The sequence below is a fragment of the Nannospalax galili genome, unplaced genomic scaffold, assembly GCF_000622305.1.
Source record: "Nannospalax galili isolate Female #2095 unplaced genomic scaffold, S.galili_v1.0 scaffold800, whole genome shotgun sequence".
Taxonomy (NCBI): Eukaryota; Metazoa; Chordata; class Mammalia; order Rodentia; family Spalacidae; genus Nannospalax; species Nannospalax galili.
Genome location: NW_008347125.1, coordinates 2,907,075 through 2,917,105, shown reverse-complemented (window position 1 = coordinate 2,917,105; position 10,031 = coordinate 2,907,075).

Here is a 10,031-nt window from a genome sequence, read left to right as displayed (position 1 = left end):
GGTCACCGGTACACAAGACTCAAGGCTCGGCTCAGTCTGTGCTTACAGCTTTATTCTCTCTGGGACCCAATCTCTGGGACTCAGTCTCTGACCCGATCTCCCACTATTAAGAGAAGGCTAGGATATTTTTATACCATGGGGGTAGTGGTAAAAGCTTTGGCTGATAGATACTTTGTGAGACATTCTATTTGCATATGGAAGTGGGTTTCTGCCATGCTGCCAGACTGCTGACTACCTGAAAAATCACACAGGAAAGCATGGTATTCCTAGAGCCAGAGGCCATGTTTATGTTATGGCATTTGTGGCGGGCACTTCAAAAGGAGAGTCAGGAAAAATGCCAGGAAGGCACCCCGTTATGAAAGGAGTCTCAGCACATAACTCCGAGCTCTCCGGATATGAAGAGACTTCTACTTCACATAACAGAGGCCCCCAACACACTCCTACACATAAAATAAAAATAATAAATAATTTTTTTAAGTTTGCTATAAACCAGGCATGATGCCTCATGCCTATAATCCCAGCACTTGGGAGGCAGAAGCAAGAAGACCACAAGTTCAGGCCGGGTGTGGTGGTGCACACCTTTAGTCCCAGCACTCAGGTGACTGGGGAAGGCACATCTCTGTGAGTTCAAGGCCAGCCTCATCTACAGTAGTGAGTGCCAGGTCAGCTGGGGCTACAGGGAGACTCTGTCTCAAAAAGACCAAGAAAAAGATCACAAGTTCAAGGCCAGCCTAGGCTGTATAATGAGACACTGAAATTTGCTGTATACATAAAGAAAAGAAATCCTATCATTTGAATGTACTATAGTGTTTCAACGCTATTTTAATAAATAACTTATTCTGCTTTTAAAAAAAATAAGGAAAAATTGTTGGCATCACCACCTCCAGGACAACAGGCCTTGGCCTTGGTCTTCTGTGTATAGCCTGGGACCAGGAAGGTGTAGTCATTCATTCTCAGCTTTCCTTTTGAAGTAGACAACTGAACTTCCTCAGGAGAAGAACAAAATCTATAAAGTGAAAGGAGAATTTCCAAAGTCACCCATATAGCAGAGAGGAGAGGGAGCTCTGGGTTGTTTTCTTTGTAAATACAGTAATCCCTTGTGCAAGATTGAAAGTAGCTGCCTTTACCTCAGAGTAGATGTCTCTTTTGTTTGGGGCCTTTGATTAGGGCCATACTGGCTTGGGAACTTTTTTAAAATTTCGATTTAGTTTTGGTTTTATGTGTATGAGTGTTTTGCCTGCATGTATGTAAATGCTCACGAGGCCAGAAGACTTTGGATCCCCTGGAACTGGAGTTACAGATGCTTGTTAGTCAAAATGTGGGTGCTGGGAATAGAACCAAAATCCTCTGCAAGAGCAGCCAGTGCTCTTAATCACAGAGTCATCTCTCCAGCCCCTGGTTTAGGAGTTTTTATGGTATGGAAATGAAATAAAAGCTGAATTAATGAGACTGTCTCTAGTAACTATGAAGGGTATTGGAAATGCAAACAAAAGGAAAAAAAACACAGGAATGCTAGCTATAAAAATGACAGCAGGCTAGAGTTAAAAGCACAGTCAACCAGAGAGGTTTCTTTTTTTATTTTATTTGTATTTTATGTGTATGAATCTTTTGCCTACATCTAAGTGTATCACGTGTGTGCAGTGCCCATAGAGGCCAGAAGAGGGCACTGGATCCCCTCTAACTGGAGTTATACACAGTTGTTAGCCACTATGTGGGTTCTGGGAACCAAACCTGGGTCCCCTGCAAGAGTAGCCAGTGCTCTTAATTACTGTGCTACCTCTACGGTTCCTAGAGAGGAAGTCCTTGTGGTAGAATAACCAACTTGAAAAAAATATTGTGTGCTATTCAGTCTTAAATGTAGGCCTTTCTTGGACTGTCTAGAAATGTTAGAAAGATTTCGGTCTTCTCATATTTAGTGGAACAGGAGCATAGGTCACTTTCTTTGTTACCAACGTTAACTCCAGAATGCTGGAGAACTCTGGAGCCACTTCAGTTATACAGTATGCAGCAGCCATGGAGGTACTGTGCAGCTCGCTCTTCAGTCATGATCTTTCTGTTTAGCTGTAAGAAAGTCAGTTGGCTGAAAGCTTCCACTCCCTTCAAGTCAAGTCAAGGCAACACTCTTAGCAGCTTCCAGCCAATAGTGTGTATTGAAAGATTACTATGTCTGTTCATTTCTGTCCAGGCTTGACTGATCTGATGGAGTCTTTAACCAGGGACTAACAAGGATGTCTGTAGTCTCTAAGAGTATTGGCCGTCAAGAACAGATTTCTCTGATAGAGTCTTTAATCAAGAACTCCATACTGGGTTGACGTCTGTGTGTGTGTGTGTGTGTGTGTGTGTGTGTGTGTTGAGGGGTGGTGGTACACATGCATGTGTGAAGGCCAGAGGTCAATGTTAGATGTATTCTTCAATTGCTTCTCCACCTTATTTTTTCAGGATCTTCCTGATTCTCCTGTTTCTGCCCCTCCCTTCCCTAGAACTGCAATTACAGGCAGAGGCACATACATCATAGCCTCTGACCAGGTTGACGCCTTGGTCAGATCTGATCATGTCTGCTATCTGTGGCAGTGTCTACTTAATTGCTTCCTCTCATTTTGATTTCCACAGGAATCGCTGTCAATAAACTTTCCCATAATTGTTTCTGTCTCGGTGCTTGCTTCTAAATGGCACAGGCTACATGTAGTACACTTTATTATTTTTAAATTTTCAGCAAGTACTACAGCTGTCATATGGTCGAGTCCTTTAGCTCCTAGTTTATACTTTTAACACTGGAAGCACCTAGAAGTAGAAGTAAAAGCAAGAGTCTGAAATCAAGACTAGAAAGTCGTCAAGGTCCTGCCTGCTTACTGGCTAGGAAGCCTCGGATAGGTGACATGGCTCTGCAGGGCAGTGTCCTCATTTCCAAAGCAAAGCACAGGAAATTATTACCTCAAAGTTTTCATCCAAAATGCTGTTCCATTTCAGTGTTCTCAGCCCATCACAGCTTTTGTTAATGTCTACCTAATGTATCTTGGCCATCCTTTACAACGTTACTCCCTGTACTCCTTTAAATATGGTTATATGGGGCTGGGATAGCTCAGAGGTAGAGCACTTGTCTAGCATGCACAAGGCTCTGGGTTCCATCCCTTGCGCCACCAAAAAGGAAAAGGAAAACAAACAAAAAACAAAACCCAAGCAGGAGAACATGATTTAGAAGCAAAGACAAAAATGGGCGAACTAGACATTGCATTTTATCCCCCTTTATTATAACTTGTCTTCTGAAGAGGAGCATGTTCTGGTTTGCTTTCTGTTGCTGTCATAAAACACTGACCAAAACCAGTTTGGGGAGTAAAAGATTTATTTCATCTTACTCTTCCAGGTGATGGTCAGTCCATCACCAGGGGAAGTCAACACAGGCTCTCAGGGCAGGAACCTAGGGGCAGAAACTGAAGCACAGATCATGGAGGAATGATGCTTGCTGGCTTGCTCCCCCTGGCCTATGCTCAGCCTGCTTTCTTATACAACCCAGGACCACCTGCCCAGGGGTGGCACCACCCACATCACTCAGCAATCAAGAAAATGTCTCACAGACATACCCACAGGCCAGTCTTAAATAGAGGAAACTTCCCAACTGAGTTTCCCTCTTCCCAGGTGTGTCTAGTTGGCAATGGAAGCTGTCCAGAACAGAGCACACAAAGTCTTGTGAACCATGCTTTAAAATCAGAAAAACACAAGTCACAGACTATTATATTTCCCAGAGGATGAAAAAATTTTTATAATGTTATGAGAGGATCTTAGGTCCTTTGGTGGGAATTTTCCCACTCAGTTCCTATAACAAAAGATCAGGTACTCCCCAATGCAGTCACATTGATAGTCATCCCATGGATTAACTTGATCTAGGAGTAACAGCAGATTTTCAGATCAAGGCAGGGAACAGTTTCACTTCACCTGGCTTTCCCAAGCAAAGGATAAGGGCAAGCCTTTGTTCCTGCAGCCCATTTGAGGTTAGACACAGGCCTAATGAGCAGTAGGCTATCTATAAAGGAGCTAGTGATTGCCTCTTGAGCTTTCAAAATCAACTAAAATATACCACCCTAAAGACCTGCTGCACAGCATATGCCGATCTTCAATAATATTATACTATGCACTTAATTAAAAAATCTGTTTAAAGTCAGGTGTACCATACACCTTTAATCCCAGCACTTGGGAAGCAGAAGCAGGTGGATCTCTGTAAGATTGAAACCAGCCTGGTCTACATAATGAGTTCCAGGTCAGCTGGGGCCTCAGGAGACCCTGTCTCAAAAAGACCCCCCCAAAAATTATTTTTTTAAATATTTTATTTATTATTTTTATTTTATGTGTATTCATGTATTGCCTGCATGTAGGTAAGTGCACCCATGTCATGCGATGCCCACGGAGGACAGAAGAGGCTGTCAGATCCTCTGAAACTGGAGTTTTGGACAGTTGTTAGCTGCCATGTCGGTGCTGGGATTTGAATACAGGTCTTCTGCAAGAACAGCCAGTGTTCTTAACCACTGAGCCATCTCTCCAGCCCCCCAAAAAATAATTTTTAAAACTGTTTAAAGGGAGATAGTTCAATTATTCTTACACACACAAAAAAAAAAGCACAAGGAAATTTTTGGAAGTGATGGCTATGTCTGTTACATTGGTTATGTTGATTATGGGAATGGGTCTGTAGGCCTGCGAATATGTTCAAACTCATCAAATTGTATGCATTAAGTATGTGCAGTTTATCATTGATCCCTTATACCTCAATAAAGAATATATATAGTTTTGTTTGTTTGTTTGTTTGTTTGCTTGAGACTGGGTCTCACATAGCCCAAACTGGGCTCAGTCTCTTGAGTGCTGAGATTACAGGTATGCACTGTGTATGGTTTATGTGGTGCTGGGGATAGTATCCAGGGCCTCATGTATGCTAGACAAGCTCTCTACCAACTGAATTACATTCCTAGCCCTGCTACTTTGTGTTTCAATGTATGTGTCTTGCATGTTCATATTCCTGTGTGCATGTTTGTGTGTGCGAACATGCATGTGGAGGCCAGACCATAACTTTCTATGTAGTTCCTTAGGTCTGTTCATCTTGTTTTTGAGACAGGGTCTCTCACTGACCAGGACCTTACCAAGTAGGCCATGAGAGCTGGCCAGTAGGCATCAGGAATCTGCCTATCTCCCATTCCCCAGTACTGGGATTATCAACCTCCTTTACCATGGCCAGTTTTTTTAAATGTGGGTTCCAGAGATGGAACTCAGGCCTTCACGTTTGAAAGGCAAGCACTTTACAGACTGAGCTATCCTCTCCTACAGCTTTTTTAAAAATTAATGAAGCACAAAAAATTAAAACAGTACGCCGGGCATCGTGGTACACACCTTTCATTCCAGCGCTTGGGAGGCAGAGGCAGACAGATCTCTGTGAGTTCGAGACCAGCCTGGTCTACATAGTGAGTTCCAGGCCAGTTGGAGATACAGGGAGACCCTGTCTCAAAAAAGACTGAAAATAAAAAAATTAAAACAGTACAAAAAGAGATTTTTTTTTTACTCTGAGGGTTCAAGTATAAAAACAAAGAAAATAAAACCTATTAGTGTTTTTGAGAAATATTTAATTTTTTAAGACTCAGCAGTAGTATTTAAGAAAAAAAAAAAAAAAAAGGAAAGAAGAGCACAGGAATTAGTACCCATTAAGCCTGGAGTTACAGATTTGTCTACAGGCACCTGCAATAGTTCACACTGCCTAGGACAGACAGAAATATATGGGCTTGTGGGCAGAATTCAGTAAATATGGGAAAACTGGGGGTGGGAGTGGGAAATCAATGAACAATGAAGCCAGCTTTACTAAGGACTGAAGTTGTTCTGTTTTCCTTTGATGATCAATTTGTCAAGCCTGTGATTTTTCTTGTTTAAAAAAGAACATGAGCTCCCCCTAGTGGGCAATCTGTTTTCTTTTTATGTGTATGAGTGTATTGCCTGCATGTAGGCAAGTTACACCCATGTCATGCAATGCTTGCGATGGACGGAAGAGGCTGTCGGACCCCCTGGAACTGGAGTTACTGATAGTTGTTAGCTGCCATGTGGGTTCTGGGATTCAAATACAGGTCTTCTGCAAGAACAGTCAGTGTTCTTAACCACTGAGCCATCTCTCCATCCCCTTTTAAAACTATTAAAGTGTATGAGTGTATTGCCTGCATGTATATAAGCGAATCCATGTAGTGCAATGCCCGTGGAGGTCAGAAGAGGGCGTCAGAGCCCCTAGGACTGAAGTTACTGATGGTTGTTAACCACCATGTGGGTGCTGGAAATCAAACCTGGGTCCTCTGCAAGAGCAGCCAGTGCCCTTAAATGCTAAGCCATCTCTCCAGCCCCAAAACAATGTATTTTAAACAGAAAGAGACAGACCTAGATTTTCTGAACATTCTTAATCTTGATTTCTAATAAGAGTACCTAAAATTCCTGTTAATCACTTTTTGAGGTAAATCTTGTGTATGCTTAAGGTATTTTAAATTTTGCTTTAATATTACAGTTGAAAAATTGGAAGAAATTTTAAAGATTATCATCTATTTGTTCATTCCACAGATATCAACTGACTGCTTATCATGTCTGTGTATTGCTCCAAGAGTCATGGGTAGAAGAAGGAACAGAACAGAAAGAATTAATCTTCTAGTCTAGTGCAGAACTAGAGAGACAACTCTGCTAGTAACTACGTGCTGTTCAGAGGCTGATAGGGGCCATGGAGAATGAAACAGAGGGAGTATTGGATGGCAAGAGGGGTCCAAGACCAGGCAAGGCACTTCTAACAGGTTGTGGTTAAACAGAGACTTGAAAGCTAGAGAGCAAGATGTACAGGGCTTCAGTAAGAGGAAATAGCATGTGCAAAAGCCCAGGGCTTCACAAAGTCAAGCCACCATTTTTTTTAGAGCGAAGTAGCCAAAGGAGAGAGCAATTAGAAAAAAATTAGCCAGGGCTGGAAAGATGGCTCAGCATTTGAGAGCACTGGCTGCTCTTACAGAAGACCAGGGCTAGGTTCTCAGTACCCATAGGGCAGCTAACAACCATCTGTAACTCCAGTTCTAGGGGGTTCTGACCCCCACCAGCATTGCACAACACAGGTGCACTTACACACATGCAAGTAAGACACATAAAATTAAGTAAAATTGAAAAATTAAAAGGAAAAAAGTAGCCCATAGAGGTAATGTGGGACGAGATCTATAAGGCCTTTGTTTCAGTTTGGGCTTCTGTGACAAGTTACCACTGACTACGTGACTTACATATATTTATTTCTCACAGTTTGGGAGGAAGATCAAGGTACAAGCAGATCTGGTGGCCAGTGAGGGGCCTCTTCTTGATTTATAGATGATGTCTTCTCATGTCTTGAAACTGAAAAGAGTAGGGAGGGTTGTCAGGGAGGAAATGGCAAGAAACTCTAGGCCTTGAAACTGTTAAGACTAAAATTAGCACGCGTGTGCTCACTTCTGCCTCCACTCAGCCTTGTCAGAAAACATCAAAGGAGGCCACAAGGCCAGAGTGTTTATAGACTAGGAGACCCTTAGATGAAACCCAGCTAAGGCTATTGGGATTTGAGGCGGTCGCACACTAACAAAGACAAGGGAAATTTGTACCAAGGCAAAACCTTGTCTTATAAAATGCCCTCTCTAAGTCTCTAGAATCAACCCTGTTTTCAGTTCATCAGAACACAGTCACAGCCTTTTCTCTTAGTTCACCTAAAAAGCACTAATTTTGAAGGTCATATAGCTGAGTAATACATTATCTGCTTCCCACTGACTTGGCAAACACCTCTGATAGGGTTATGTTGACAGTGGCTGGGTCGCTTTGCAAAAACTTGAAGGCCACTTTTGCTAAAACTTTTAACTCTTCACTGAAACCTTCCAACATCGGAAGACAGCTGAAAATGGACAAAAGGCTTGGTGTCTCTCTTCATATTGTGTATATCCCTTTTGTGGTCTTAATCTTTGGGACAGACGCCCAGCTCTGCATGTAGACATGTTGACCACTTTAAAATGTTTATCCAAGACTATCATAGAAGATGAAATTGGTCTGTCACCCGTTGAAGTTGATGTGTTTCCTCTACTCTGCCCTTGTACTTTCTAGGCAGTTCAAGCACCTACACGTCCTTAGAGTTATAAAGCCCAGAACAAATCATAAGGCCGTTAAAAATGATGAATAGCGGGACTGGAGAGATGGCTCAGTGGTTAAGAGCACCAGCTGCTCTTTCAGAGGACCCGGGTTTGATTCCTAGCACCCACATGGAAGCTAGCAACTGCTCATAACTCCAGTTTCAGGGGATCCAATGCCCTCTTCTGACCTCCACAGACCTTGCACAACATGGGTGCACTTACATGCATGCAGGTATAACACTTATACACATAAAATAAAAATAATTTTAAAAATATTGAGTAGCTCTTACCAGATTAAGTCACCACACATTAGCCTCCAAACCTCAAAGTTAGAATACTTGAACACAAGAAGGAAAATCCTCTTTTGAAACTAAGCCTGTGAACAATGGACAATTATCAAACTTTAGCCCACCCCAAACAGTCAATAAAGTCTCTTTGTTAAGCAAGCAGCTCGATCATCAGTGTTAGCTCCAGTCTGCTCAAGAGCTGAGGTCCCCCTGTAGAAGCCCTGCGTGTCTTGTTCATAATAAATGGGTTGCTCTCATCTCTACTCTCTCCATGCTATGAGATCCTGTCTGGTATCAGCAAGGCAGAGATCGAAGAAGAAGCAACCTCTTTCAGGCTTCTTCACCTAGAGCATTAACCCCATGGTGAGGGCTCTTATCCCAATTACCCTCAGGACATATTTATCTCCCAAAGGTCCTATCTCCTGTCACCCAGCTGGGGGTTAGGAGCTCAGCCTATGAACTGAGGGGTAACAGAACAAAACAACAAAAACAAACAAACAACAATGCATAAATCAAGACACACTTGGGTTGGAGGGATGGTTCAGTGGTTAAGAGCACTTGCTGCTCTTGTAGAGAATCTTGGTTCATTCCCCCATCACACACACAGTGGCTAACAACTATCTTCCACCAGAACTGCACAAATGTGATGCACTTAGATACATGGAGGCAAAACACTCATACAAATAAAAAGAAATAAAATCTTTTTTAAAATGATACTTTCTAAATACATTGGTAGAAATGTATTAAATGAGGGACAAATGTTCAGTCTATAGTAGCCTTCTATGGCCACAAAAAAAAAAATGTTAGCTTCTAGTCCAAGGGGGAAATTTGGAGTTTACCTGATCCACTGAAAGCTATCTCTGGCAACTGTATTGCAAATACACTATAGGGGACCAAGGGAGGAAGTGCAAATAGGCTAACCAAACAAGTTTCATACAACAGGAAGAGACCAGCTGTCTCCAGCACCATAGGCAAGATAATCAGTGAAAACTCAGTTAGTAGCGTGGAGGGACTGGAGATGCTGATTTAAAAGCATTTAGGGCCTGGTGCTATAGCCCAGTGGTAGACCACTTGCCTGCTATACAAGGCTCTGAGTTCAGCCCCTAGTACCAAAGTGATGATGATAATGATGATGATGATAAAAGAAAAACAATTTTACAATTTTAGTGAAATGTAGAAACTGTTAGCTGAGGTTTTCAGAAAAAAACCACACCTACATTAAACATTCAACAAGGCTGATTGACTGATTAGATAATTGCAGAGAATTGGAATTCTGCAGGTCCAGAGCCAAATGTTTTTGAGCCATCTTTGGCTCCCTAAATCATCATACCTCTGTATGTGACCTAACATCCTTGTAATATTAGGTAAATCGTTTTGGAATTTATAAACACCTAGCTTATGCCTGTCCAATCCACGAATGTCATCAGATAGCACCTGAGGCCTAGAGCAGAGATTTCCCCACTCTGCTGTTGTGTACCTACCTGATATTTTTACCACTGTATTTTTTTAAGACAGGGTCTCCCTGTAGTCCCAGCTGGCCTGGAACTCACTATGTAGACCAGGCTGGCCTCAATCTCACAGAAACCTGCCTGTTCTCTGCCTCCTGAGTGAGTGT